Source organism: Schistocerca cancellata, chromosome 2 (genome assembly GCF_023864275.1).
Source record: "Schistocerca cancellata isolate TAMUIC-IGC-003103 chromosome 2, iqSchCanc2.1, whole genome shotgun sequence".
Taxonomy (NCBI): domain Eukaryota; kingdom Metazoa; phylum Arthropoda; class Insecta; order Orthoptera; family Acrididae; genus Schistocerca; species Schistocerca cancellata.
Window position 1 is genome coordinate 535,052,383 of NC_064627.1, and position 27,828 is coordinate 535,080,210.

At 48.3% G+C, this 27,828-nt stretch overlaps 30 non-coding genes across 30 annotated transcripts; all 30 read left to right on the forward strand.

The window, feature by feature from the left end:
- Nucleotides 1-793: 793 nt before the first annotated feature.
- Trnas-gcu (transfer RNA serine (anticodon GCU)) lies at nt 794-875 on the forward strand. Its single transcript has one exon. It is a non-coding gene; the product is annotated as a tRNA-Ser (tRNA).
- Nucleotides 876-1,698: 823 nt separating this feature from the next.
- Nucleotides 1,699-1,780, forward strand: Trnas-gcu (transfer RNA serine (anticodon GCU)). Its single transcript has one exon. It is a non-coding gene; the product is annotated as a tRNA-Ser (tRNA).
- Nucleotides 1,781-2,603: 823 nt separating this feature from the next.
- On the forward strand, nt 2,604-2,685 carry Trnas-gcu (transfer RNA serine (anticodon GCU)). Its single transcript has one exon. It is a non-coding gene; the product is annotated as a tRNA-Ser (tRNA).
- Nucleotides 2,686-3,508: 823 nt separating this feature from the next.
- Trnas-gcu (transfer RNA serine (anticodon GCU)) lies at nt 3,509-3,590 on the forward strand. Its single transcript has one exon. It is a non-coding gene; the product is annotated as a tRNA-Ser (tRNA).
- Nucleotides 3,591-4,413: 823 nt separating this feature from the next.
- Trnas-gcu (transfer RNA serine (anticodon GCU)) lies at nt 4,414-4,495 on the forward strand. Its single transcript has one exon. It is a non-coding gene; the product is annotated as a tRNA-Ser (tRNA).
- Nucleotides 4,496-5,296: 801 nt separating this feature from the next.
- Trnas-gcu (transfer RNA serine (anticodon GCU)) lies at nt 5,297-5,378 on the forward strand. Its single transcript has one exon. It is a non-coding gene; the product is annotated as a tRNA-Ser (tRNA).
- Nucleotides 5,379-6,201: 823 nt separating this feature from the next.
- Nucleotides 6,202-6,283, forward strand: Trnas-gcu (transfer RNA serine (anticodon GCU)). Its single transcript has one exon. It is a non-coding gene; the product is annotated as a tRNA-Ser (tRNA).
- Nucleotides 6,284-7,106: 823 nt separating this feature from the next.
- On the forward strand, nt 7,107-7,188 carry Trnas-gcu (transfer RNA serine (anticodon GCU)). The gene has a single exon. It is a non-coding gene; the product is annotated as a tRNA-Ser (tRNA).
- An 823-nt stretch (nt 7,189-8,011) lies between these two features.
- Trnas-gcu (transfer RNA serine (anticodon GCU)) lies at nt 8,012-8,093 on the forward strand. The gene has a single exon. It is a non-coding gene; the product is annotated as a tRNA-Ser (tRNA).
- An 823-nt stretch (nt 8,094-8,916) lies between these two features.
- Trnas-gcu (transfer RNA serine (anticodon GCU)) lies at nt 8,917-8,998 on the forward strand. Its single transcript has one exon. It is a non-coding gene; the product is annotated as a tRNA-Ser (tRNA).
- An 823-nt stretch (nt 8,999-9,821) lies between these two features.
- On the forward strand, nt 9,822-9,903 carry Trnas-gcu (transfer RNA serine (anticodon GCU)). Its single transcript has one exon. It is a non-coding gene; the product is annotated as a tRNA-Ser (tRNA).
- An 823-nt stretch (nt 9,904-10,726) lies between these two features.
- On the forward strand, nt 10,727-10,808 carry Trnas-gcu (transfer RNA serine (anticodon GCU)). Its single transcript has one exon. It is a non-coding gene; the product is annotated as a tRNA-Ser (tRNA).
- Nucleotides 10,809-11,631: 823 nt separating this feature from the next.
- Trnas-gcu (transfer RNA serine (anticodon GCU)) lies at nt 11,632-11,713 on the forward strand. The gene has a single exon. It is a non-coding gene; the product is annotated as a tRNA-Ser (tRNA).
- An 823-nt stretch (nt 11,714-12,536) lies between these two features.
- Trnas-gcu (transfer RNA serine (anticodon GCU)) lies at nt 12,537-12,618 on the forward strand. Its single transcript has one exon. It is a non-coding gene; the product is annotated as a tRNA-Ser (tRNA).
- An 823-nt stretch (nt 12,619-13,441) lies between these two features.
- Trnas-gcu (transfer RNA serine (anticodon GCU)) lies at nt 13,442-13,523 on the forward strand. Its single transcript has one exon. It is a non-coding gene; the product is annotated as a tRNA-Ser (tRNA).
- Nucleotides 13,524-14,346: 823 nt separating this feature from the next.
- On the forward strand, nt 14,347-14,428 carry Trnas-gcu (transfer RNA serine (anticodon GCU)). The gene has a single exon. It is a non-coding gene; the product is annotated as a tRNA-Ser (tRNA).
- Nucleotides 14,429-15,251: 823 nt separating this feature from the next.
- Nucleotides 15,252-15,333, forward strand: Trnas-gcu (transfer RNA serine (anticodon GCU)). Its single transcript has one exon. It is a non-coding gene; the product is annotated as a tRNA-Ser (tRNA).
- An 823-nt stretch (nt 15,334-16,156) lies between these two features.
- Trnas-gcu (transfer RNA serine (anticodon GCU)) lies at nt 16,157-16,238 on the forward strand. The gene has a single exon. It is a non-coding gene; the product is annotated as a tRNA-Ser (tRNA).
- An 823-nt stretch (nt 16,239-17,061) lies between these two features.
- On the forward strand, nt 17,062-17,143 carry Trnas-gcu (transfer RNA serine (anticodon GCU)). Its single transcript has one exon. It is a non-coding gene; the product is annotated as a tRNA-Ser (tRNA).
- An 823-nt stretch (nt 17,144-17,966) lies between these two features.
- Nucleotides 17,967-18,048, forward strand: Trnas-gcu (transfer RNA serine (anticodon GCU)). Its single transcript has one exon. It is a non-coding gene; the product is annotated as a tRNA-Ser (tRNA).
- Nucleotides 18,049-18,871: 823 nt separating this feature from the next.
- On the forward strand, nt 18,872-18,953 carry Trnas-gcu (transfer RNA serine (anticodon GCU)). The gene has a single exon. It is a non-coding gene; the product is annotated as a tRNA-Ser (tRNA).
- An 823-nt stretch (nt 18,954-19,776) lies between these two features.
- Nucleotides 19,777-19,858, forward strand: Trnas-gcu (transfer RNA serine (anticodon GCU)). Its single transcript has one exon. It is a non-coding gene; the product is annotated as a tRNA-Ser (tRNA).
- Nucleotides 19,859-20,681: 823 nt separating this feature from the next.
- On the forward strand, nt 20,682-20,763 carry Trnas-gcu (transfer RNA serine (anticodon GCU)). Its single transcript has one exon. It is a non-coding gene; the product is annotated as a tRNA-Ser (tRNA).
- Nucleotides 20,764-21,586: 823 nt separating this feature from the next.
- On the forward strand, nt 21,587-21,668 carry Trnas-gcu (transfer RNA serine (anticodon GCU)). The gene has a single exon. It is a non-coding gene; the product is annotated as a tRNA-Ser (tRNA).
- Nucleotides 21,669-22,491: 823 nt separating this feature from the next.
- Nucleotides 22,492-22,573, forward strand: Trnas-gcu (transfer RNA serine (anticodon GCU)). The gene has a single exon. It is a non-coding gene; the product is annotated as a tRNA-Ser (tRNA).
- Nucleotides 22,574-23,396: 823 nt separating this feature from the next.
- Nucleotides 23,397-23,478, forward strand: Trnas-gcu (transfer RNA serine (anticodon GCU)). The gene has a single exon. It is a non-coding gene; the product is annotated as a tRNA-Ser (tRNA).
- An 823-nt stretch (nt 23,479-24,301) lies between these two features.
- Nucleotides 24,302-24,383, forward strand: Trnas-gcu (transfer RNA serine (anticodon GCU)). The gene has a single exon. It is a non-coding gene; the product is annotated as a tRNA-Ser (tRNA).
- Nucleotides 24,384-25,205: 822 nt separating this feature from the next.
- Nucleotides 25,206-25,287, forward strand: Trnas-gcu (transfer RNA serine (anticodon GCU)). The gene has a single exon. It is a non-coding gene; the product is annotated as a tRNA-Ser (tRNA).
- Nucleotides 25,288-26,110: 823 nt separating this feature from the next.
- On the forward strand, nt 26,111-26,192 carry Trnas-gcu (transfer RNA serine (anticodon GCU)). The gene has a single exon. It is a non-coding gene; the product is annotated as a tRNA-Ser (tRNA).
- An 823-nt stretch (nt 26,193-27,015) lies between these two features.
- On the forward strand, nt 27,016-27,097 carry Trnas-gcu (transfer RNA serine (anticodon GCU)). Its single transcript has one exon. It is a non-coding gene; the product is annotated as a tRNA-Ser (tRNA).
- Nucleotides 27,098-27,828: the final 731 nt, after the last annotated feature.

Consider the following 27,828-nt stretch of genomic DNA (forward strand, 5'->3'; position numbering starts at 1 on the left):
TCACGCCTTCTACATGCGAAACGCCACTCACTAGTAGCAATGGAACGTGTAGGTGGCAGATAACATCTGTAAGAAATACGAAACTAAACCGCCTACCAATTGGAAGGACACAACATTCGATAGCGTACGTCTTCCGAATCAAACATCACCTCAAGATTTATAAACGAATCGAGGTTTGGCACCATGGCGGTGTTTGGGAACGGTGGTTTCTCACTCATAGTTAAGTGCTTACTTCTCGCAGACATTTTAACGTATCGAGCCAATAATACCCCCAACTGTAGCACAACTGTCGCCTTTCGACAGTTTTGCTTTCCGTCCGACCGCCATATACGGAAGCGATCTGATAGGGCCTGGCTCCATCGCCAACAGCAGGAGCCTCTGGTCTCACAATTCGGCTACGAAGAACGTGGTTTGCTCTTCGAAAGAAACTTGGAAGCAACATCAGCGATGAGGTCAACGAAGGTGACAAATAAATGTTGCGCATCGAGATAATCGCGTCGTTGCGGTAGTTGTTATACTGAATGCACAGGACATTTCTCATTTGCATTAGACAACGCTACACGACGATTCGGTGCTTATTTCTGCAGTAAGTAAGTGGGCCGACTAATTTCCTCCGATCGGATACCGACGTGGACGGATGCCATCATTAAATGATTCACGAGTGGGAGCTTGGTCAGCTGCACTGCAGCAGGGCGTTACAGCGTTAACACCAGCCACAGTACGATGCGTTTTGGAATCGACAAACGACTTCTTTCCGTAAGGACTAGCGAGGGACGCAGTTTCTGATGCATCAGACGAGGTGGCCGAGTGGTTAAGGCGTTGGACTGCTAATCCAATGTGCTCTGCACGCGTGGGTTCGAATCCCATCCTCGTCGAAGAATTTTACGTAAAGCACCCATTTCGGATCACGCCTTCTACATGCGAAACGCCACTCACTAGTAGCAATGGAACGTGTAGGTGGCAGATAACATCTGTAAGAAATACGAAACTAAACCGCCTACCAATTGGAAGGACACAACATTCGATAGCGTACGTCTTCCGAATCAAACATCACCTCAAGATTTATAAACGAATCGAGGTTTGGCACCATGGCGGTGTTTGGGAACGGTGGTTTCTCACTCATAGTTAAGTGCTTACTTCTCGCAGACATTTTAAAGTATCGAGCCAATAATACCCCCAACTGTAGCACAACTGTCGCCTTTCGACAGTTTTGCTTTCCGTCCGACCGCCATATACGGAAGCGATCTGATAGGGCCTGGCTCCATCGCCAACAGCAGGAGCCTCTGGTCTCACAATTCGGCTACGAAGAACGTGGTTTGCTCTTCGAAAGAAACTTGGAAGCAACATCAGCGATGAGGTCAACGAAGGTGACAAATAAATGTTGCGCATCGAGATAATCGCGTCGTTGCGGTAGTTGTTATACTGAATGCACAGGACATTTCTCATTTGCATTAGACAACGCTACACGACGATTCGGTGCTTATTTCTGCAGTAAGTAAGTGGGCCGACTAATTTCCTCCGATCGGATACCGACGTGGACGGATGCCATCATTAAATGATTCACGAGTGGGAGCTTGGTCAGCTGCACTGCAGCAGGGCGTTACAGCGTTAACACCAGCCACAGTACGATGCGTTTTGGAATCGACAAACGACTTCTTTCCGTAAGGACTAGCGAGGGACGCAGTTTCTGATGCATCAGACGAGGTGGCCGAGTGGTTAAGGCGTTGGACTGCTAATCCTATGTGCTCTGCACGCGTGGGTTCGAATCCCATCCTCGTCGAAGAATTTTACGTAAAGCACCCATTTCGGATCACGCCTTCTACATGCGAAACGCCACTCACTAGTAGCAATGGAACGTGTAGGTGGCAGATAACATCTGTAAGAAATACGAAACTAAACCGCCTACCAATTGGAAGGACACAACATTCGATAGCGTACGTCTTCCGAATCAAACATCACCTCAAGATTTATAAACGAATCGAGGTTTGGCACCATGGCGGTGTTTGGGAACGGTGGTTTCTCACTCATAGTTAAGTGCTTACTTCTCGCAGACATTTTAACGTATCGAGCCAATAATACCCCCAACTGTAGCACAACTGTCGCCTTTCGACAGTTTTGCTTTCCGTCCGACCGCCATATACGGAAGCGATCTGATAGGGCCTGGCTCCATCGCCAACAGCAGGAGCCTCTGGTCTCACAATTCGGCTACGAAGAACGTGGTTTGCTCTTCGAAAGAAACTTGGAAGCAACATCAGCGATGAGGTCAACGAAGGTGACAAATAAATGTTGCGCATCGAGATAATCGCGTCGTTGCGGTAGTTGTTATACTGAATGCACAGGACATTTCTCATTTGCATTAGACAACGCTACACGACGATTCGGTGCTTATTTCTGCAGTAAGTAAGTGGGCCGACTAATTTCCTCCGATCGGATACCGACGTGGACGGATGCCATCATTAAATGATTCACGAGTGGGAGCTTGGTCAGCTGCACTGCAGCAGGGCGTTACAGCGTTAACACCAGCCACAGTACGATGCGTTTTGGAATCGACAAACGACTTCTTTCCGTAAGGACTAGCGAGGGACGCAGTTTCTGATGCATCAGACGAGGTGGCCGAGTGGTTAAGGCGTTGGACTGCTAATCCAATGTGCTCTGCACGCGTGGGTTCGAATCCCATCCTCGTCGAAGAATTTTACGTAAAGCACCCATTTCGGATCACGCCTTCTACATGCGAAACGCCACTCACTAGTAGCAATGGAACGTGTAGGTGGCAGATAACATCTGTAAGAAATACGAAACTAAACCGCCTACCAATTGGAAGGACACAACATTCGATAGCGTACGTCTTCCGAATCAAACATCACCTCAAGATTTATAAACGAATCGAGGTTTGGCACCATGGCGGTGTTTGGGAACGGTGGTTTCTCACTCATAGTTAAGTGCTTACTTCTCGCAGACATTTTAACGTATCGAGCCAATAATACCCCCAACTGTAGCACAACTGTCGCCTTTCGACAGTTTTGCTTTCCGTCCGACCGCCATATACGGAAGCGATCTGATAGGGCCTGGCTCCATCGCCAACAGCAGGAGCCTCTGGTCTCACAATTCGGCTACGAAGAACGTGGTTTGCTCTTCGAAAGAAACTTGGAAGCAACATCAGCGATGAGGTCAACGAAGGTGACAAATAAATGTTGCGCATCGAGATAATCGCGTCGTTGCGGTAGTTGTTATACTGAATGCACAGGACATTTCTCATTTGCATTAGACAACGCTACACGACGATTCGGTGCTTATTTCTGCAGTAAGTAAGTGGGCCGACTAATTTCCTCCGATCGGATACCGACGTGGACGGATGCCATCATTAAATGATTCACGAGTGGGAGCTTGGTCAGCTGCACTGCAGCAGGGCGTTACAGCGTTAACACCAGCCACAGTACGATGCGTTTTGGAATCGACAAACGACTTCTTTCCGTAAGGACTAGCGAGGGACGCAGTTTCTGATGCATCAGACGAGGTGGCCGAGTGGTTAAGGCGTTGGACTGCTAATCCAATGTGCTCTGCACGCGTGGGTTCGAATCCCATCCTCGTCGAAGAATTTTACGTAAAGCACCCATTTCGGATCACGCCTTCTACATGCGAAACGCCACTCACTAGTAGCAATGGAACGTGTAGGTGGCAGATAACATCTGTAAGAAATACGAAACTAAACCGCCTACCAATTGGAAGGACACAACATTCGATAGCGTACGTCTTCCGAATCAAACATCACCTCAAGATTTATAAACGAATCGAGGTTTGGCACCATGGCGGTGTTTGGGAACGGTGGTTTCTCACTCATAGTTAAGTGCTTACTTCTCGCAGACATTTTAACGTATCGAGCCAATAATACCCCCAACTGTAGCACAACTGTCGCCTTTCGACAGTTTTGCTTTCCGTCCGACCGCCATATACGGAAGCGATCTGATAGGGCCTGGCTCCATCGCCAACAGCAGGAGCCTCTGGTCTCACAATTCGGCTACGAAGAACGTGGTTTGCTCTTCGAAAGAAACTTGGAAGCAACATCAGCGATGAGGTCAACGAAGGTGACAAATAAATGTTGCGCATCGAGATAATCGCGTCGTTGCGGTAGTTGTTATACTGAATGCACAGGACATTTCTCATTTGCATTAGACAACGCTACACGACGATTCGGTGCTTATTTCTGCAGTAAGTAAGTGGGCCGACTAATTTCCTCCAATCGGATACCGACGTGGACGGATGCCATCATTAAATGATTCACGAGTGGGAGCTTGGTCAGCTGCACTGCAGCAGGGCGTTACAGCGTTAACACCAGCCACAGTACGATGCGTTTTGGAATCGACAAACGACTTCTTTCCGTAAGGACTAGCGAGGGACGCAGTTTCTGATGCATCAGACGAGGTGGCCGAGTGGTTAAGGCGTTGGACTGCTAATCCAATGTGCTCTGCACGCGTGGGTTCGAATCCCATCCTCGTCGAAGAATTTTACGTAAAGCACCCATTTCGGATCACGCCTTCTACATGCGAAACGCCACTCACTAGTAGCAATGGAACGTGTAGGTGGCAGATAACATCTGTAAGAAATACGAAACTAAACCGCCTACCAATTGGAAGGACACAACATTCGATAGCGTACGTCTTCCGAATCAAACATCACCTCAAGATTTATAAACGAATCGAGGTTTGGCACCATGGCGGTGTTTGGGAACGGTGGTTTCTCACTCATAGTTAAGTGCTTACTTCTCGCAGACATTTTAACGTATCGAGCCAATAATACCCCCAACGACAGTTTTGCTTTCCGTCCGACCGCCATATACGGAAGCGATCTGATAGGGCCTGGCTCCATCGCCAACAGCAGGAGCCTCTGGTCTCACAATTCGGCTACGAAGAACGTGGTTTGCTCTTCGAAAGAAACTTGGAAGCAACATCAGCGATGAGGTCAACGAAGGTGACAAATAAATGTTGCGCATCGAGATAATCGCGTCGTTGCGGTAGTTGTTATACTGAATGCACAGGACATTTCTCATTTGCATTAGACAACGCTACACGACGATTCGGTGCTTATTTCTGCAGTAAGTAAGTGGGCCGACTAATTTCCTCCGATCGGATACCGACGTGGACGGATGCCATCATTAAATGATTCACGAGTGGGAGCTTGGTCAGCTGCACTGCAGCAGGGCGTTACAGCGTTAACACCAGCCACAGTACGATGCGTTTTGGAATCGACAAACGACTTCTTTCCGTAAGGACTAGCGAGGGACGCAGTTTCTGATGCATCAGACGAGGTGGCCGAGTGGTTAAGGCGTTGGACTGCTAATCCAATGTGCTCTGCACGCGTGGGTTCGAATCCCATCCTCGTCGAAGAATTTTACGTAAAGCACCCATTTCGGATCACGCCTTCTACATGCGAAACGCCACTCACTAGTAGCAATGGAACGTGTAGGTGGCAGATAACATCTGTAAGAAATACGAAACTAAACCGCCTACCAATTGGAAGGACACAACATTCGATAGCGTACGTCTTCCGAATCAAACATCACCTCAAGATTTATAAACGAATCGAGGTTTGGCACCATGGCGGTGTTTGGGAACGGTGGTTTCTCACTCATAGTTAAGTGCTTACTTCTCGCAGACATTTTAACGTATCGAGCCAATAATACCCCCAACTGTAGCACAACTGTCGCCTTTCGACAGTTTTGCTTTCCGTCCGACCGCCATATACGGAAGCGATCTGATAGGGCCTGGCTCCATCGCCAACAGCAGGAGCCTCTGGTCTCACAATTCGGCTACGAAGAACGTGGTTTGCTCTTCGAAAGAAACTTGGAAGCAACATCAGCGATGAGGTCAACGAAGGTGACAAATAAATGTTGCGCATCGAGATAATCGCGTCGTTGCGGTAGTTGTTATACTGAATGCACAGGACATTTCTCATTTGCATTAGACAACGCTACACGACGATTCGGTGCTTATTTCTGCAGTAAGTAAGTGGGCCGACTAATTTCCTCCGATCGGATACCGACGTGGACGGATGCCATCATTAAATGATTCACGAGTGGGAGCTTGGTCAGCTGCACTGCAGCAGGGCGTTACAGCGTTAACACCAGCCACAGTACGATGCGTTTTGGAATCGACAAACGACTTCTTTCCGTAAGGACTAGCGAGGGACGCAGTTTCTGATGCATCAGACGAGGTGGCCGAGTGGTTAAGGCGTTGGACTGCTAATCCAATGTGCTCTGCACGCGTGGGTTCGAATCCCATCCTCGTCGAAGAATTTTACGTAAAGCACCCATTTCGGATCACGCCTTCTACATGCGAAACGCCACTCACTAGTAGCAATGGAACGTGTAGGTGGCAGATAACATCTGTAAGAAATACGAAACTAAACCGCCTACCAATTGGAAGGACACAACATTCGATAGCGTACGTCTTCCGAATCAAACATCACCTCAAGATTTATAAACGAATCGAGGTTTGGCACCATGGCGGTGTTTGGGAACGGTGGTTTCTCACTCATAGTTAAGTGCTTACTTCTCGCAGACATTTTAACGTATCGAGCCAATAATACCCCCAACTGTAGCACAACTGTCGCCTTTCGACAGTTTTGCTTTCCGTCCGACCGCCATATACGGAAGCGATCTGATAGGGCCTGGCTCCATCGCCAACAGCAGGAGCCTCTGGTCTCACAATTCGGCTACGAAGAACGTGGTTTGCTCTTCGAAAGAAACTTGGAAGCAACATCAGCGATGAGGTCAACGAAGGTGACAAATAAATGTTGCGCATCGAGATAATCGCGTCGTTGCGGTAGTTGTTATACTGAATGCACAGGACATTTCTCATTTGCATTAGACAACGCTACACGACGATTCGGTGCTTATTTCTGCAGTAAGTAAGTGGGCCGACTAATTTCCTCCGATCGGATACCGACGTGGACGGATGCCATCATTAAATGATTCACGAGTGGGAGCTTGGTCAGCTGCACTGCAGCAGGGCGTTACAGCGTTAACACCAGCCACAGTACGATGCGTTTTGGAATCGACAAACGACTTCTTTCCGTAAGGACTAGCGAGGGACGCAGTTTCTGATGCATCAGACGAGGTGGCCGAGTGGTTAAGGCGTTGGACTGCTAATCCAATGTGCTCTGCACGCGTGGGTTCGAATCCCATCCTCGTCGAAGAATTTTACGTAAAGCACCCATTTCGGATCACGCCTTCTACATGCGAAACGCCACTCACTAGTAGCAATGGAACGTGTAGGTGGCAGATAACATCTGTAAGAAATACGAAACTAAACCGCCTACCAATTGGAAGGACACAACATTCGATAGCGTACGTCTTCCGAATCAAACATCACCTCAAGATTTATAAACGAATCGAGGTTTGGCACCATGGCGGTGTTTGGGAACGGTGGTTTCTCACTCATAGTTAAGTGCTTACTTCTCGCAGACATTTTAAAGTATCGAGCCAATAATACCCCCAACTGTAGCACAACTGTCGCCTTTCGACAGTTTTGCTTTCCGTCCGACCGCCATATACGGAAGCGATCTGATAGGGCCTGGCTCCATCGCCAACAGCAGGAGCCTCTGGTCTCACAATTCGGCTACGAAGAACGTGGTTTGCTCTTCGAAAGAAACTTGGAAGCAACATCAGCGATGAGGTCAACGAAGGTGACAAATAAATGTTGCGCATCGAGATAATCGCGTCGTTGCGGTAGTTGTTATACTGAATGCACAGGACATTTCTCATTTGCATTAGACAACGCTACACGACGATTCGGTGCTTATTTCTGCAGTAAGTAAGTGGGCCGACTAATTTCCTCCGATCGGATACCGACGTGGACGGATGCCATCATTAAATGATTCACGAGTGGGAGCTTGGTCAGCTGCACTGCAGCAGGGCGTTACAGCGTTAACACCAGCCACAGTACGATGCGTTTTGGAATCGACAAACGACTTCTTTCCGTAAGGACTAGCGAGGGACGCAGTTTCTGATGCATCAGACGAGGTGGCCGAGTGGTTAAGGCGTTGGACTGCTAATCCTATGTGCTCTGCACGCGTGGGTTCGAATCCCATCCTCGTCGAAGAATTTTACGTAAAGCACCCATTTCGGATCACGCCTTCTACATGCGAAACGCCACTCACTAGTAGCAATGGAACGTGTAGGTGGCAGATAACATCTGTAAGAAATACGAAACTAAACCGCCTACCAATTGGAAGGACACAACATTCGATAGCGTACGTCTTCCGAATCAAACATCACCTCAAGATTTATAAACGAATCGAGGTTTGGCACCATGGCGGTGTTTGGGAACGGTGGTTTCTCACTCATAGTTAAGTGCTTACTTCTCGCAGACATTTTAACGTATCGAGCCAATAATACCCCCAACTGTAGCACAACTGTCGCCTTTCGACAGTTTTGCTTTCCGTCCGACCGCCATATACGGAAGCGATCTGATAGGGCCTGGCTCCATCGCCAACAGCAGGAGCCTCTGGTCTCACAATTCGGCTACGAAGAACGTGGTTTGCTCTTCGAAAGAAACTTGGAAGCAACATCAGCGATGAGGTCAACGAAGGTGACAAATAAATGTTGCGCATCGAGATAATCGCGTCGTTGCGGTAGTTGTTATACTGAATGCACAGGACATTTCTCATTTGCATTAGACAACGCTACACGACGATTCGGTGCTTATTTCTGCAGTAAGTAAGTGGGCCGACTAATTTCCTCCGATCGGATACCGACGTGGACGGATGCCATCATTAAATGATTCACGAGTGGGAGCTTGGTCAGCTGCACTGCAGCAGGGCGTTACAGCGTTAACACCAGCCACAGTACGATGCGTTTTGGAATCGACAAACGACTTCTTTCCGTAAGGACTAGCGAGGGACGCAGTTTCTGATGCATCAGACGAGGTGGCCGAGTGGTTAAGGCGTTGGACTGCTAATCCAATGTGCTCTGCACGCGTGGGTTCGAATCCCATCCTCGTCGAAGAATTTTACGTAAAGCACCCATTTCGGATCACGCCTTCTACATGCGAAACGCCACTCACTAGTAGCAATGGAACGTGTAGGTGGCAGATAACATCTGTAAGAAATACGAAACTAAACCGCCTACCAATTGGAAGGACACAACATTCGATAGCGTACGTCTTCCGAATCAAACATCACCTCAAGATTTATAAACGAATCGAGGTTTGGCACCATGGCGGTGTTTGGGAACGGTGGTTTCTCACTCATAGTTAAGTGCTTACTTCTCGCAGACATTTTAACGTATCGAGCCAATAATACCCCCAACTGTAGCACAACTGTCGCCTTTCGACAGTTTTGCTTTCCGTCCGACCGCCATATACGGAAGCGATCTGATAGGGCCTGGCTCCATCGCCAACAGCAGGAGCCTCTGGTCTCACAATTCGGCTACGAAGAACGTGGTTTGCTCTTCGAAAGAAACTTGGAAGCAACATCAGCGATGAGGTCAACGAAGGTGACAAATAAATGTTGCGCATCGAGATAATCGCGTCGTTGCGGTAGTTGTTATACTGAATGCACAGGACATTTCTCATTTGCATTAGACAACGCTACACGACGATTCGGTGCTTATTTCTGCAGTAAGTAAGTGGGCCGACTAATTTCCTCCGATCGGATACCGACGTGGACGGATGCCATCATTAAATGATTCACGAGTGGGAGCTTGGTCAGCTGCACTGCAGCAGGGCGTTACAGCGTTAACACCAGCCACAGTACGATGCGTTTTGGAATCGACAAACGACTTCTTTCCGTAAGGACTAGCGAGGGACGCAGTTTCTGATGCATCAGACGAGGTGGCCGAGTGGTTAAGGCGTTGGACTGCTAATCCAATGTGCTCTGCACGCGTGGGTTCGAATCCCATCCTCGTCGAAGAATTTTACGTAAAGCACCCATTTCGGATCACGCCTTCTACATGCGAAACGCCACTCACTAGTAGCAATGGAACGTGTAGGTGGCAGATAACATCTGTAAGAAATACGAAACTAAACCGCCTACCAATTGGAAGGACACAACATTCGATAGCGTACGTCTTCCGAATCAAACATCACCTCAAGATTTATAAACGAATCGAGGTTTGGCACCATGGCGGTGTTTGGGAACGGTGGTTTCTCACTCATAGTTAAGTGCTTACTTCTCGCAGACATTTTAACGTATCGAGCCAATAATACCCCCAACTGTAGCACAACTGTCGCCTTTCGACAGTTTTGCTTTCCGTCCGACCGCCATATACGGAAGCGATCTGATAGGGCCTGGCTCCATCGCCAACAGCAGGAGCCTCTGGTCTCACAATTCGGCTACGAAGAACGTGGTTTGCTCTTCGAAAGAAACTTGGAAGCAACATCAGCGATGAGGTCAACGAAGGTGACAAATAAATGTTGCGCATCGAGATAATCGCGTCGTTGCGGTAGTTGTTATACTGAATGCACAGGACATTTCTCATTTGCATTAGACAACGCTACACGACGATTCGGTGCTTATTTCTGCAGTAAGTAAGTGGGCCGACTAATTTCCTCCAATCGGATACCGACGTGGACGGATGCCATCATTAAATGATTCACGAGTGGGAGCTTGGTCAGCTGCACTGCAGCAGGGCGTTACAGCGTTAACACCAGCCACAGTACGATGCGTTTTGGAATCGACAAACGACTTCTTTCCGTAAGGACTAGCGAGGGACGCAGTTTCTGATGCATCAGACGAGGTGGCCGAGTGGTTAAGGCGTTGGACTGCTAATCCAATGTGCTCTGCACGCGTGGGTTCGAATCCCATCCTCGTCGAAGAATTTTACGTAAAGCACCCATTTCGGATCACGCCTTCTACATGCGAAACGCCACTCACTAGTAGCAATGGAACGTGTAGGTGGCAGATAACATCTGTAAGAAATACGAAACTAAACCGCCTACCAATTGGAAGGACACAACATTCGATAGCGTACGTCTTCCGAATCAAACATCACCTCAAGATTTATAAACGAATCGAGGTTTGGCACCATGGCGGTGTTTGGGAACGGTGGTTTCTCACTCATAGTTAAGTGCTTACTTCTCGCAGACATTTTAACGTATCGAGCCAATAATACCCCCAACTGTAGCACAACTGTCGCCTTTCGACAGTTTTGCTTTCCGTCCGACCGCCATATACGGAAGCGATCTGATAGGGCCTGGCTCCATCGCCAACAGCAGGAGCCTCTGGTCTCACAATTCGGCTACGAAGAACGTGGTTTGCTCTTCGAAAGAAACTTGGAAGCAACATCAGCGATGAGGTCAACGAAGGTGACAAATAAATGTTGCGCATCGAGATAATCGCGTCGTTGCGGTAGTTGTTATACTGAATGCACAGGACATTTCTCATTTGCATTAGACAACGCTACACGACGATTCGGTGCTTATTTCTGCAGTAAGTAAGTGGGCCGACTAATTTCCTCCGATCGGATACCGACGTGGACGGATGCCATCATTAAATGATTCACGAGTGGGAGCTTGGTCAGCTGCACTGCAGCAGGGCGTTACAGCGTTAACACCAGCCACAGTACGATGCGTTTTGGAATCGACAAACGACTTCTTTCCGTAAGGACTAGCGAGGGACGCAGTTTCTGATGCATCAGACGAGGTGGCCGAGTGGTTAAGGCGTTGGACTGCTAATCCTATGTGCTCTGCACGCGTGGGTTCGAATCCCATCCTCGTCGAAGAATTTTACGTAAAGCACCCATTTCGGATCACGCCTTCTACATGCGAAACGCCACTCACTAGTAGCAATGGAACGTGTAGGTGGCAGATAACATCTGTAAGAAATACGAAACTAAACCGCCTACCAATTGGAAGGACACAACATTCGATAGCGTACGTCTTCCGAATCAAACATCACCTCAAGATTTATAAACGAATCGAGGTTTGGCACCATGGCGGTGTTTGGGAACGGTGGTTTCTCACTCATAGTTAAGTGCTTACTTCTCGCAGACATTTTAACGTATCGAGCCAATAATACCCCCAACTGTAGCACAACTGTCGCCTTTCGACAGTTTTGCTTTCCGTCCGACCGCCATATACGGAAGCGATCTGATAGGGCCTGGCTCCATCGCCAACAGCAGGAGCCTCTGGTCTCACAATTCGGCTACGAAGAACGTGGTTTGCTCTTCGAAAGAAACTTGGAAGCAACATCAGCGATGAGGTCAACGAAGGTGACAAATAAATGTTGCGCATCGAGATAATCGCGTCGTTGCGGTAGTTGTTATACTGAATGCACAGGACATTTCTCATTTGCATTAGACAACGCTACACGACGATTCGGTGCTTATTTCTGCAGTAAGTAAGTGGGCCGACTAATTTCCTCCGATCGGATACCGACGTGGACGGATGCCATCATTAAATGATTCACGAGTGGGAGCTTGGTCAGCTGCACTGCAGCAGGGCGTTACAGCGTTAACACCAGCCACAGTACGATGCGTTTTGGAATCGACAAACGACTTCTTTCCGTAAGGACTAGCGAGGGACGCAGTTTCTGATGCATCAGACGAGGTGGCCGAGTGGTTAAGGCGTTGGACTGCTAATCCAATGTGCTCTGCACGCGTGGGTTCGAATCCCATCCTCGTCGAAGAATTTTACGTAAAGCACCCATTTCGGATCACGCCTTCTACATGCGAAACGCCACTCACTAGTAGCAATGGAACGTGTAGGTGGCAGATAACATCTGTAAGAAATACGAAACTAAACCGCCTACCAATTGGAAGGACACAACATTCGATAGCGTACGTCTTCCGAATCAAACATCACCTCAAGATTTATAAACGAATCGAGGTTTGGCACCATGGCGGTGTTTGGGAACGGTGGTTTCTCACTCATAGTTAAGTGCTTACTTCTCGCAGACATTTTAACGTATCGAGCCAATAATACCCCCAACTGTAGCACAACTGTCGCCTTTCGACAGTTTTGCTTTCCGTCCGACCGCCATATACGGAAGCGATCTGATAGGGCCTGGCTCCATCGCCAACAGCAGGAGCCTCTGGTCTCACAATTCGGCTACGAAGAACGTGGTTTGCTCTTCGAAAGAAACTTGGAAGCAACATCAGCGATGAGGTCAACGAAGGTGACAAATAAATGTTGCGCATCGAGATAATCGCGTCGTTGCGGTAGTTGTTATACTGAATGCACAGGACATTTCTCATTTGCATTAGACAACGCTACACGACGATTCGGTGCTTATTTCTGCAGTAAGTAAGTGGGCCGACTAATTTCCTCCGATCGGATACCGACGTGGACGGATGCCATCATTAAATGATTCACGAGTGGGAGCTTGGTCAGCTGCACTGCAGCAGGGCGTTACAGCGTTAACACCAGCCACAGTACGATGCGTTTTGGAATCGACAAACGACTTCTTTCCGTAAGGACTAGCGAGGGACGCAGTTTCTGATGCATCAGACGAGGTGGCCGAGTGGTTAAGGCGTTGGACTGCTAATCCAATGTGCTCTGCACGCGTGGGTTCGAATCCCATCCTCGTCGAAGAATTTTACGTAAAGCACCCATTTCGGATCACGCCTTCTACATGCGAAACGCCACTCACTAGTAGCAATGGAACGTGTAGGTGGCAGATAACATCTGTAAGAAATACGAAACTAAACCGCCTACCAATTGGAAGGACACAACATTCGATAGCGTACGTCTTCCGAATCAAACATCACCTCAAGATTTATAAACGAATCGAGGTTTGGCACCATGGCGGTGTTTGGGAACGGTGGTTTCTCACTCATAGTTAAGTGCTTACTTCTCGCAGACATTTTAAAGTATCGAGCCAATAATACCCCCAACTGTAGCACAACTGTCGCCTTTCGACAGTTTTGCTTTCCGTCCGACCGCCATATACGGAAGCGATCTGATAGGGCCTGGCTCCATCGCCAACAGCAGGAGCCTCTGGTCTCACAATTCGGCTACGAAGAACGTGGTTTGCTCTTCGAAAGAAACTTGGAAGCAACATCAGCGATGAGGTCAACGAAGGTGACAAATAAATGTTGCGCATCGAGATAATCGCGTCGTTGCGGTAGTTGTTATACTGAATGCACAGGACATTTCTCATTTGCATTAGACAACGCTACACGACGATTCGGTGCTTATTTCTGCAGTAAGTAAGTGGGCCGACTAATTTCCTCCGATCGGATACCGACGTGGACGGATGCCATCATTAAATGATTCACGAGTGGGAGCTTGGTCAGCTGCACTGCAGCAGGGCGTTACAGCGTTAACACCAGCCACAGTACGATGCGTTTTGGAATCGACAAACGACTTCTTTCCGTAAGGACTAGCGAGGGACGCAGTTTCTGATGCATCAGACGAGGTGGCCGAGTGGTTAAGGCGTTGGACTGCTAATCCTATGTGCTCTGCACGCGTGGGTTCGAATCCCATCCTCGTCGAAGAATTTTACGTAAAGCACCCATTTCGGATCACGCCTTCTACATGCGAAACGCCACTCACTAGTAGCAATGGAACGTGTAGGTGGCAGATAACATCTGTAAGAAATACGAAACTAAACCGCCTACCAATTGGAAGGACACAACATTCGATAGCGTACGTCTTCCGAATCAAACATCACCTCAAGATTTATAAACGAATCGAGGTTTGGCACCATGGCGGTGTTTGGGAACGGTGGTTTCTCACTCATAGTTAAGTGCTTACTTCTCGCAGACATTTTAACGTATCGAGCCAATAATACCCCCAACTGTAGCACAACTGTCGCCTTTCGACAGTTTTGCTTTCCGTCCGACCGCCATATACGGAAGCGATCTGATAGGGCCTGGCTCCATCGCCAACAGCAGGAGCCTCTGGTCTCACAATTCGGCTACGAAGAACGTGGTTTGCTCTTCGAAAGAAACTTGGAAGCAACATCAGCGATGAGGTCAACGAAGGTGACAAATAAATGTTGCGCATCGAGATAATCGCGTCGTTGCGGTAGTTGTTATACTGAATGCACAGGACATTTCTCATTTGCATTAGACAACGCTACACGACGATTCGGTGCTTATTTCTGCAGTAAGTAAGTGGGCCGACTAATTTCCTCCGATCGGATACCGACGTGGACGGATGCCATCATTAAATGATTCACGAGTGGGAGCTTGGTCAGCTGCACTGCAGCAGGGCGTTACAGCGTTAACACCAGCCACAGTACGATGCGTTTTGGAATCGACAAACGACTTCTTTCCGTAAGGACTAGCGAGGGACGCAGTTTCTGATGCATCAGACGAGGTGGCCGAGTGGTTAAGGCGTTGGACTGCTAATCCAATGTGCTCTGCACGCGTGGGTTCGAATCCCATCCTCGTCGAAGAATTTTACGTAAAGCACCCATTTCGGATCACGCCTTCTACATGCGAAACGCCACTCACTAGTAGCAATGGAACGTGTAGGTGGCAGATAACATCTGTAAGAAATACGAAACTAAACCGCCTACCAATTGGAAGGACACAACATTCGATAGCGTACGTCTTCCGAATCAAACATCACCTCAAGATTTATAAACGAATCGAGGTTTGGCACCATGGCGGTGTTTGGGAACGGTGGTTTCTCACTCATAGTTAAGTGCTTACTTCTCGCAGACATTTTAACGTATCGAGCCAATAATACCCCCAACTGTAGCACAACTGTCGCCTTTCGACAGTTTTGCTTTCCGTCCGACCGCCATATACGGAAGCGATCTGATAGGGCCTGGCTCCATCGCCAACAGCAGGAGCCTCTGGTCTCACAATTCGGCTACGAAGAACGTGGTTTGCTCTTCGAAAGAAACTTGGAAGCAACATCAGCGATGAGGTCAACGAAGGTGACAAATAAATGTTGCGCATCGAGATAATCGCGTCGTTGCGGTAGTTGTTATACTGAATGCACAGGACATTTCTCATTTGCATTAGACAACGCTACACGACGATTCGGTGCTTATTTCTGCAGTAAGTAAGTGGGCCGACTAATTTCCTCCGATCGGATACCGACGTGGACGGATGCCATCATTAAATGATTCACGAGTGGGAGCTTGGTCAGCTGCACTGCAGCAGGGCGTTACAGCGTTAACACCAGCCACAGTACGATGCGTTTTGGAATCGACAAACGACTTCTTTCCGTAAGGACTAGCGAGGGACGCAGTTTCTGATGCATCAGACGAGGTGGCCGAGTGGTTAAGGCGTTGGACTGCTAATCCAATGTGCTCTGCACGCGTGGGTTCGAATCCCATCCTCGTCGAAGAATTTTACGTAAAGCACCCATTTCGGATCACGCCTTCTACATGCGAAACGCCACTCACTAGTAGCAATGGAACGTGTAGGTGGCAGATAACATCTGTAAGAAATACGAAACTAAACCGCCTACCAATTGGAAGGACACAACATTCGATAGCGTACGTCTTCCGAATCAAACATCACCTCAAGATTTATAAACGAATCGAGGTTTGGCACCATGGCGGTGTTTGGGAACGGTGGTTTCTCACTCATAGTTAAGTGCTTACTTCTCGCAGACATTTTAACGTATCGAGCCAATAATACCCCCAACTGTAGCACAACTGTCGCCTTTCGACAGTTTTGCTTTCCGTCCGACCGCCATATACGGAAGCGATCTGATAGGGCCTGGCTCCATCGCCAACAGCAGGAGCCTCTGGTCTCACAATTCGGCTACGAAGAACGTGGTTTGCTCTTCGAAAGAAACTTGGAAGCAACATCAGCGATGAGGTCAACGAAGGTGACAAATAAATGTTGCGCATCGAGATAATCGCGTCGTTGCGGTAGTTGTTATACTGAATGCACAGGACATTTCTCATTTGCATTAGACAACGCTACACGACGATTCGGTGCTTATTTCTGCAGTAAGTAAGTGGGCCGACTAATTTCCTCCGATCGGATACCGACGTGGACGGATGCCATCATTAAATGATTCACGAGTGGGAGCTTGGTCAGCTGCACTGCAGCAGGGCGTTACAGCGTTAACACCAGCCACAGTACGATGCGTTTTGGAATCGACAAACGACTTCTTTCCGTAAGGACTAGCGAGGGACGCAGTTTCTGATGCATCAGACGAGGTGGCCGAGTGGTTAAGGCGTTGGACTGCTAATCCAATGTGCTCTGCACGCGTGGGTTCGAATCCCATCCTCGTCGAAGAATTTTACGTAAAGCACCCATTTCGGATCACGCCTTCTACATGCGAAACGCCACTCACTAGTAGCAATGGAACGTGTAGGTGGCAGATAACATCTGTAAGAAATACGAAACTAAACCGCCTACCAATTGGAAGGACACAACATTCGATAGCGTACGTCTTCCGAATCAAACATCACCTCAAGATTTATAAACGAATCGAGGTTTGGCACCATGGCGGTGTTTGGGAACGGTGGTTTCTCACTCATAGTTAAGTGCTTACTTCTCGCAGACATTTTAAAGTATCGAGCCAATAATACCCCCAACTGTAGCACAACTGTCGCCTTTCGACAGTTTTGCTTTCCGTCCGACCGCCATATACGGAAGCGATCTGATAGGGCCTGGCTCCATCGCCAACAGCAGGAGCCTCTGGTCTCACAATTCGGCTACGAAGAACGTGGTTTGCTCTTCGAAAGAAACTTGGAAGCAACATCAGCGATGAGGTCAACGAAGGTGACAAATAAATGTTGCGCATCGAGATAATCGCGTCGTTGCGGTAGTTGTTATACTGAATGCACAGGACATTTCTCATTTGCATTAGACAACGCTACACGACGATTCGGTGCTTATTTCTGCAGTAAGTAAGTGGGCCGACTAATTTCCTCCGATCGGATACCGACGTGGACGGATGCCATCATTAAATGATTCACGAGTGGGAGCTTGGTCAGCTGCACTGCAGCAGGGCGTTACAGCGTTAACACCAGCCACAGTACGATGCGTTTTGGAATCGACAAACGACTTCTTTCCGTAAGGACTAGCGAGGGACGCAGTTTCTGATGCATCAGACGAGGTGGCCGAGTGGTTAAGGCGTTGGACTGCTAATCCTATGTGCTCTGCACGCGTGGGTTCGAATCCCATCCTCGTCGAAGAATTTTACGTAAAGCACCCATTTCGGATCACGCCTTCTACATGCGAAACGCCACTCACTAGTAGCAATGGAACGTGTAGGTGGCAGATAACATCTGTAAGAAATACGAAACTAAACCGCCTACCAATTGGAAGGACACAACATTCGATAGCGTACGTCTTCCGAATCAAACATCACCTCAAGATTTATAAACGAATCGAGGTTTGGCACCATGGCGGTGTTTGGGAACGGTGGTTTCTCACTCATAGTTAAGTGCTTACTTCTCGCAGACATTTTAACGTATCGAGCCAATAATACCCCCAACTGTAGCACAACTGTCGCCTTTCGACAGTTTTGCTTTCCGTCCGACCGCCATATACGGAAGCGATCTGATAGGGCCTGGCTCCATCGCCAACAGCAGGAGCCTCTGGTCTCACAATTCGGCTACGAAGAACGTGGTTTGCTCTTCGAAAGAAACTTGGAAGCAACATCAGCGATGAGGTCAACGAAGGTGACAAATAAATGTTGCGCATCGAGATAATCGCGTCGTTGCGGTAGTTGTTATACTGAATGCACAGGACATTTCTCATTTGCATTAGACAACGCTACACGACGATTCGGTGCTTATTTCTGCAGTAAGTAAGTGGGCCGACTAATTTCCTCCGATCGGATACCGACGTGGACGGATGCCATCATTAAATGATTCACGAGTGGGAGCTTGGTCAGCTGCACTGCAGCAGGGCGTTACAGCGTTAACACCAGCCACAGTACGATGCGTTTTGGAATCGACAAACGACTTCTTTCCGTAAGGACTAGCGAGGGACGCAGTTTCTGATGCATCAGACGAGGTGGCCGAGTGGTTAAGGCGTTGGACTGCTAATCCAATGTGCTCTGCACGCGTGGGTTCGAATCCCATCCTCGTCGAAGAATTTTACGTAAAGCACCCATTTCGGATCACGCCTTCTACATGCGAAACGCCACTCACTAGTAGCAATGGAACGTGTAGGTGGCAGATAACATCTGTAAGAAATACGAAACTAAACCGCCTACCAATTGGAAGGACACAACATTCGATAGCGTACGTCTTCCGAATCAAACATCACCTCAAGATTTATAAACGAATCGAGGTTTGGCACCATGGCGGTGTTTGGGAACGGTGGTTTCTCACTCATAGTTAAGTGCTTACTTCTCGCAGACATTTTAACGTATCGAGCCAATAATACCCCCAACTGTAGCACAACTGTCGCCTTTCGACAGTTTTGCTTTCCGTCCGACCGCCATATACGGAAGCGATCTGATAGGGCCTGGCTCCATCGCCAACAGCAGGAGCCTCTGGTCTCACAATTCGGCTACGAAGAACGTGGTTTGCTCTTCGAAAGAAACTTGGAAGCAACATCAGCGATGAGGTCAACGAAGGTGACAAATAAATGTTGCGCATCGAGATAATCGCGTCGTTGCGGTAGTTGTTATACTGAATGCACAGGACATTTCTCATTTGCATTAGACAACGCTACACGACGATTCGGTGCTTATTTCTGCAGTAAGTAAGTGGGCCGACTAATTTCCTCCGATCGGATACCGACGTGGACGGATGCCATCATTAAATGATTCACGAGTGGGAGCTTGGTCAGCTGCACTGCAGCAGGGCGTTACAGCGTTAACACCAGCCACAGTACGATGCGTTTTGGAATCGACAAACGACTTCTTTCCGTAAGGACTAGCGAGGGACGCAGTTTCTGATGCATCAGACGAGGTGGCCGAGTGGTTAAGGCGTTGGACTGCTAATCCTATGTGCTCTGCACGCGTGGGTTCGAATCCCATCCTCGTCGAAGAATTTTACGTAAAGCACCCATTTCGGATCACGCCTTCTACATGCGAAACGCCACTCACTAGTAGCAATGGAACGTGTAGGTGGCAGATAACATCTGTAAGAAATACGAAACTAAACCGCCTACCAATTGGAAGGACACAACATTCGATAGCGTACGTCTTCCGAATCAAACATCACCTCAAGATTTATAAACGAATCGAGGTTTGGCACCATGGCGGTGTTTGGGAACGGTGGTTTCTCACTCATAGTTAAGTGCTTACTTCTCGCAGACATTTTAACGTATCGAGCCAATAATACCCCCAACTGTAGCACAACTGTCGCCTTTCGACAGTTTTGCTTTCCGTCCGACCGCCATATACGGAAGCGATCTGATAGGGCCTGGCTCCATCGCCAACAGCAGGAGCCTCTGGTCTCACAATTCGGCTACGAAGAACGTGGTTTGCTCTTCGAAAGAAACTTGGAAGCAACATCAGCGATGAGGTCAACGAAGGTGACAAATAAATGTTGCGCATCGAGATAATCGCGTCGTTGCGGTAGTTGTTATACTGAATGCACAGGACATTTCTCATTTGCATTAGACAACGCTACACGACGATTCGGTGCTTATTTCTGCAGTAAGTAAGTGGGCCGACTAATTTCCTCCGATCGGATACCGACGTGGACGGATGCCATCATTAAATGATTCACGAGTGGGAGCTTGGTCAGCTGCACTGCAGCAGGGCGTTACAGCGTTAACACCAGCCACAGTACGATGCGTTTTGGAATCGACAAACGACTTCTTTCCGTAAGGACTAGCGAGGGACGCAGTTTCTGATGCATCAGACGAGGTGGCCGAGTGGTTAAGGCGTTGGACTGCTAATCCAATGTGCTCTGCACGCGTGGGTTCGAATCCCATCCTCGTCGAAGAATTTTACGTAAAGCACCCATTTCGGATCACGCCTTCTACATGCGAAACGCCACTCACTAGTAGCAATGGAACGTGTAGGTGGCAGATAACATCTGTAAGAAATACGAAACTAAACCGCCTACCAATTGGAAGGACACAACATTCGATAGCGTACGTCTTCCGAATCAAACATCACCTCAAGATTTATAAACGAATCGAGGTTTGGCACCATGGCGGTGTTTGGGAACGGTGGTTTCTCACTCATAGTTAAGTGCTTACTTCTCGCAGACATTTTAACGTATCGAGCCAATAATACCCCCAACTGTAGCACAACTGTCGCCTTTCGACAGTTTTGCTTTCCGTCCGACCGCCATATACGGAAGCGATCTGATAGGGCCTGGCTCCATCGCCAACAGCAGGAGCCTCTGGTCTCACAATTCGGCTACGAAGAACGTGGTTTGCTCTTCGAAAGAAACTTGGAAGCAACATCAGCGATGAGGTCAACGAAGGTGACAAATAAATGTTGCGCATCGAGATAATCGCGTCGTTGCGGTAGTTGTTATACTGAATGCACAGGACATTTCTCATTTGCATTAGACAACGCTACACGACGATTCGGTGCTTATTTCTGCAGTAAGTAAGTGGGCCGACTAATTTCCTCCGATCGGATACCGACGTGGACGGATGCCATCATTAAATGATTCACGAGTGGGAGCTTGGTCAGCTGCACTGCAGCAGGGCGTTACAGCGTTAACACCAGCCACAGTACGATGCGTTTTGGAATCGACAAACGACTTCTTTCCGTAAGGACTAGCGAGGGACGCAGTTTCTGATGCATCAGACGAGGTGGCCGAGTGGTTAAGGCGTTGGACTGCTAATCCAATGTGCTCTGCACGCGTGGGTTCGAATCCCATCCTCGTCGAAGAATTTTACGTAAAGCACCCATTTCGGATCACGCCTTCTACATGCGAAACGCCACTCACTAGTAGCAATGGAACGTGTAGGTGGCAGATAACATCTGTAAGAAATACGAAACTAAACCGCCTACCAATTGGAAGGACACAACATTCGATAGCGTACGTCTTCCGAATCAAACATCACCTCAAGATTTATAAACGAATCGAGGTTTGGCACCATGGCGGTGTTTGGGAACGGTGGTTTCTCACTCATAGTTAAGTGCTTACTTCTCGCAGACATTTTAACGTATCGAGCCAATAATACCCCCAACTGTAGCACAACTGTCGCCTTTCGACAGTTTTGCTTTCCGTCCGACCGCCATATACGGAAGCGATCTGATAGGGCCTGGCTCCATCGCCAACAGCAGGAGCCTCTGGTCTCACAATTCGGCTACGAAGAACGTGGTTTGCTCTTCGAAAGAAACTTGGAAGCAACATCAGCGATGAGGTCAACGAAGGTGACAAATAAATGTTGCGCATCGAGATAATCGCGTCGTTGCGGTAGTTGTTATACTGAATGCACAGGACATTTCTCATTTGCATTAGACAACGCTACACGACGATTCGGTGCTTATTTCTGCAGTAAGTAAGTGGGCCGACTAATTTCCTCCAATCGGATACCGACGTGGACGGATGCCATCATTAAATGATTCACGAGTGGGAGCTTGGTCAGCTGCACTGCAGCAGGGCGTTACAGCGTTAACACCAGCCACAGTACGATGCGTTTTGGAATCGACAAACGACTTCTTTCCGTAAGGACTAGCGAGGGACGCAGTTTCTGATGCATCAGACGAGGTGGCCGAGTGGTTAAGGCGTTGGACTGCTAATCCAATGTGCTCTGCACGCGTGGGTTCGAATCCCATCCTCGTCGAAGAATTTTACGTAAAGCACCCATTTCGGATCACGCCTTCTACATGCGAAACGCCACTCACTAGTAGCAATGGAACGTGTAGGTGGCAGATAACATCTGTAAGAAATACGAAACTAAACCGCCTACCAATTGGAAGGACACAACATTCGATAGCGTACGTCTTCCGAATCAAACATCACCTCAAGATTTATAAACGAATCGAGGTTTGGCACCATGGCGGTGTTTGGGAACGGTGGTTTCTCACTCATAGTTAAGTGCTTACTTCTCGCAGACATTTTAACGTATCGAGCCAATAATACCCCCAACTGTAGCACAACTGTCGCCTTTCGACAGTTTTGCTTTCCGTCCGACCGCCATATACGGAAGCGATCTGATAGGGCCTGGCTCCATCGCCAACAGCAGGAGCCTCTGGTCTCACAATTCGGCTACGAAGAACGTGGTTTGCTCTTCGAAAGAAACTTGGAAGCAACATCAGCGATGAGGTCAACGAAGGTGACAAATAAATGTTGCGCATCGAGATAATCGCGTCGTTGCGGTAGTTGTTATACTGAATGCACAGGACATTTCTCATTTGCATTAGACAACGCTACACGACGATTCGGTGCTTATTTCTGCAGTAAGTAAGTGGGCCGACTAATTTCCTCCGATCGGATACCGACGTGGACGGATGCCATCATTAAATGATTCACGAGTGGGAGCTTGGTCAGCTGCACTGCAGCAGGGCGTTACAGCGTTAACACCAGCCACAGTACGATGCGTTTTGGAATCGACAAACGACTTCTTTCCGTAAGGACTAGCGAGGGACGCAGTTTCTGATGCATCAGACGAGGTGGCCGAGTGGTTAAGGCGTTGGACTGCTAATCCAATGTGCTCTGCACGCGTGGGTTCGAATCCCATCCTCGTCGAAGAATTTTACGTAAAGCACCCATTTCGGATCACGCCTTCTACATGCGAAACGCCACTCACTAGTAGCAATGGAACGTGTAGGTGGCAGATAACATCTGTAAGAAATACGAAACTAAACCGCCTACCAATTGGAAGGACACAACATTCGATAGCGTACGTCTTCCGAATCAAACATCACCTCAAGATTTATAAACGAATCGAGGTTTGGCACCATGGCGGTGTTTGGGAACGGTGGTTTCTCACTCATAGTTAAGTGCTTACTTCTCGCAGACATTTTAACGTATCGAGCCAATAATACCCCCAACTGTAGCACAACTGTCGCCTTTCGACAGTTTTGCTTTCCGTCCGACCGCCATATACGGAAGCGATCTGATAGGGCCTGGCTCCATCGCCAACAGCAGGAGCCTCTGGTCTCACAATTCGGCTACGAAGAACGTGGTTTGCTCTTCGACAGAAACTTGGAAGCAACATCAGCGATGAGGTCAACGAAGGTGACAAATAAATGTTGCGCATCGAGATAATCGCGTCGTTGCGGTAGTTGTTATACTGAATGCACAGGACATTTCTCATTTGCATTAGACAACGCTACACGACGATTCGGTGCTTATTTCTGCAGTAAGTAAGTGGGCCGACTAATTTCCTCCGATCGGATACCGACGTGGACGGATGCCATCATTAAATGATTCACGAGTGGGAGCTTGGTCAGCTGCACTGCAGCAGGGCGTTACAGCGTTAACACCAGCCACAGTACGATGCGTTTTGGAATCGACAAACGACTTCTTTCCGTAAGGACTAGCGAGGGACGCAGTTTCTGATACATCAGACGAGGTGGCCGAGTGGTTAAGGCGTTGGACTGCTAATCCAATGTGCTCTGCACGCGTGGGTTCGAATCCCATCCTCGTCGAAGAATTTTACGTAAAGCACCCATTTCGGATCACGCCTTCTACATGCAAACGCCACTCACTAGTAGCAATGGAACGTGTAGGTGGCAGATAACATCTGTAAGAAATACGAAACTAAACCGCCTACCAATTGGAAGGACACAACATTCGATAGCGTACGTCTTCCGAATCAAACATCACCTCAAGATTTATAAACGAATCGAGGTTTGGCACCATGGCGGTGTTTGGGAACGGTGGTTTCTCACTCATAGTTAAGTGCTTACTTCTCGCAGACATTTTAACGTATCGAGCCAATAATACCCCCAACTGTAGCACAACTGTCGCCTTTCGACAGTTTTGCTTTCCGTCCGACCGCCATATACGGAAGCGATCTGATAGGGCCTGGCTCCATCGCCAACAGCAGGAGCCTCTGGTCTCACAATTCGGCTACGAAGAACGTGGTTTGCTCTTCGAAAGAAACTTGGAAGCAACATCAGCGATGAGTTCAACGAAGGTGACAAATAAATGTTGCGCATCGAGATAATCGCGTCGTTGCGGTAGTTGTTATACTGAATGCACAGGACATTTCTCATTTGCATTAGACAACGCTACACGACGATTCGGTGCTTATTTCTGCAGTAAGTAAGTGGGCCGACTAATTTCCTCCGATCGGATACCGACGTGGACGGATGCCATCATTAAATGATTCACGAGTGGGAGCTTGGTCAGCTGCACTGCAGCAGGGCGTTACAGCGTTAACACCAGCCACAGTACGATGCGTTTTGGAATCGACAAACGACTTCTTTCCGTAAGGACTAGCGAGGGACGCAGTTTCTGATGCATCAGACGAGGTGGCCGAGTGGTTAAGGCGTTGGACTGCTAATCCAATGTGCTCTGCACGCGTGGGTTCGAATCCCATCCTCGTCGAAGAATTTTACGTAAAGCACCCATTTCGGATCACGCCTTCTACATGCGAAACGCCACTCACTAGTAGCAATGGAACGTGTAGGTGGCAGATAACATCTGTAAGAAATACGAAACTAAACCGCCTACCAATTGGAAGGACACAACATTCGATAGCGTACGTCTTCCGAATCAAACATCACCTCAAGATTTATAAACGAATCGAGGTTTGGCACCATGGCGGTGTTTGGGAACGGTGGTTTCTCACTCATAGTTAAGTGCTTACTTCTCGCAGACATTTTAACGTATCGAGCCAATAATACCCCCAACTGTAGCACAACTGTCGCCTTTCGACAGTTTTGCTTTCCGTCCGACCGCCATATACGGAAGCGATCTGATAGGGCCTGGCTCCATCGCCAACAGCAGGAGCCTCTGGTCTCACAATTCGGCTACGAAGAACGTGGTTTGCTCTTCGAAAGAAACTTGGAAGCAACATCAGCGATGAGGTCAACGAAGGTGACAAATAAATGTTACGCATCGAGATAATCGCGTCGTTGCGGTAGTTGTTATACTGAATGCACAGGACATTTCTCATTTGCATTAGACAACGCTACACGACGATTCGGTGCTTATTTCTGCAGTAAGTAAGTGGGCCGACTAATTTCCTCCGATCGGATACCGACGTGGACGGATGCCATCATTAAATGATTCACGAGTGGGAGCTTGGTCAGCTGCACTGCAGCAGGGCGTTACAGCGTTAACACCAGCCACAGTACGATGCGTTTTGGAATCGACAAACGACTTCTTTCCGTAAGGACTAGCGAGGGACGCAGTTTCTGATGCATCAGACGAGGTGGCCGAGTGGTTAAGGCGTTGGACTGCTAATCCAATGTGCTCTGCACGCGTGGGTTCGAATCCCATCCTCGTCGAAGAATTTTACGTAAAGCACCCATTTCGGATCACGCCTTCTACATGCGAAACGCCACTCACTAGTAGCAATGGAACGTGTAGGTGGCAGATAACATCTGTAAGAAATACGAAACTAAACCGCCTACCAATTGGAAGGACACAACATTCGATAGCGTACGTCTTCCGAATCAAACATCACCTCAAGATTTATAAACGAATCGAGGTTTGGCACCATGGCGGTGTTTGGGAACGGTGGTTTCTCACTCATAGTTAAGTGCTTACTTCTCGCAGACATTTTAACGTATCGAGCCAATAATACCCCCAACTGTAGCACAACTGTCGCCTTTCGACAGTTTTGCTTTCCGTCCGACCGCCATATACGGAAGCGATCTGATAGGGCCTGGCTCCATCGCCAACAGCAGGAGCCTCTGGTCTCACAATTCGGCTACGAAGAACGTGGTTTGCTCTTCGAAAGAAACTTGGAAGCAACATCAGCGATGAGGTCAACGAAGGTGACAAATAAATGTTACGCATCGAGATAATCGCGTCGTTGCGGTAGTTGTTATACTGAATGCACAGGACATTTCTCATTTGCATTAGACAACGCTACACGACGATTCGGTGCTTATTTCTGCAGTAAGTAAGTGGGCCGACTAATTTCCTCCGATCGGATACCGACGTGGACGGATGCCATCATTAAATGATTCACGAGTGGGAGCTTGGTCAGCTGCACTGCAGCAGGGCGTTACAGCGTTAACACCAGCCACAGTACGATGCGTTTTGGAATCGACAAACGACTTCTTTCCGTAAGGACTAGCGAGGGACGCAGTTTCTGATGCATCAGACGAGGTGGCCGAGTGGTTAAGGCGTTGGACTGCTAATCCAATGTGCTCTGCACGCGTGGGTTCGAATCCCATCCTCGTCGAAGAATTTTACGTAAAGCACCCATTTCGGATCACGCCTTCTACATGCGAAACGCCACTCACTAGTAGCAATGGAACGTGTAGGTGGCAGATAACATCTGTAAGAAATACGAAACTAAACCGCCTACCAATTGGAAGGACACAACATTCGATAGCGTACGTCTTCCGAATCAAACATCACCTCAAGATTTATAAACGAATCGAGGTTTGGCACCATGGCGGTGTTTGGGAACGGTGGTTTCTCACTCATAGTTAAGTGCTTACTTCTCGCAGACATTTTAACGTATCGAGCCAATAATACCCCCAACTGTAGCACAACTGTCGCCTTTCGACAGTTTTGCTTTCCGTCCGACCGCCATATACGGAAGCGATCTGATAGGGCCTGGCTCCATCGCCAACAGCAGGAGCCTCTGGTCTCACAATTCGGCTACGAAGAACGTGGTTTGCTCTTCGAAAGAAACTTGGAAGCAACATCAGCGATGAGTTCAACGAAGGTGACAAATAAATGTTGCGCATCGAGATAATCGCGTCGTTGCGGTAGTTGTTATACTGAATGCACAGGACATTTCTCATTTGCATTAGACAACGCTACACGACGATTCGGTGCTTATTTCTGCAGTAAGTAAGTGGGCCGACTAATTTCCTCCGATCGGATACCGACGTGGACGGATGCCATCATTAAATGATTCACGAGTGGGAGCTTGGTCAGCTGCACTGCAGCAGGGCGTTACAG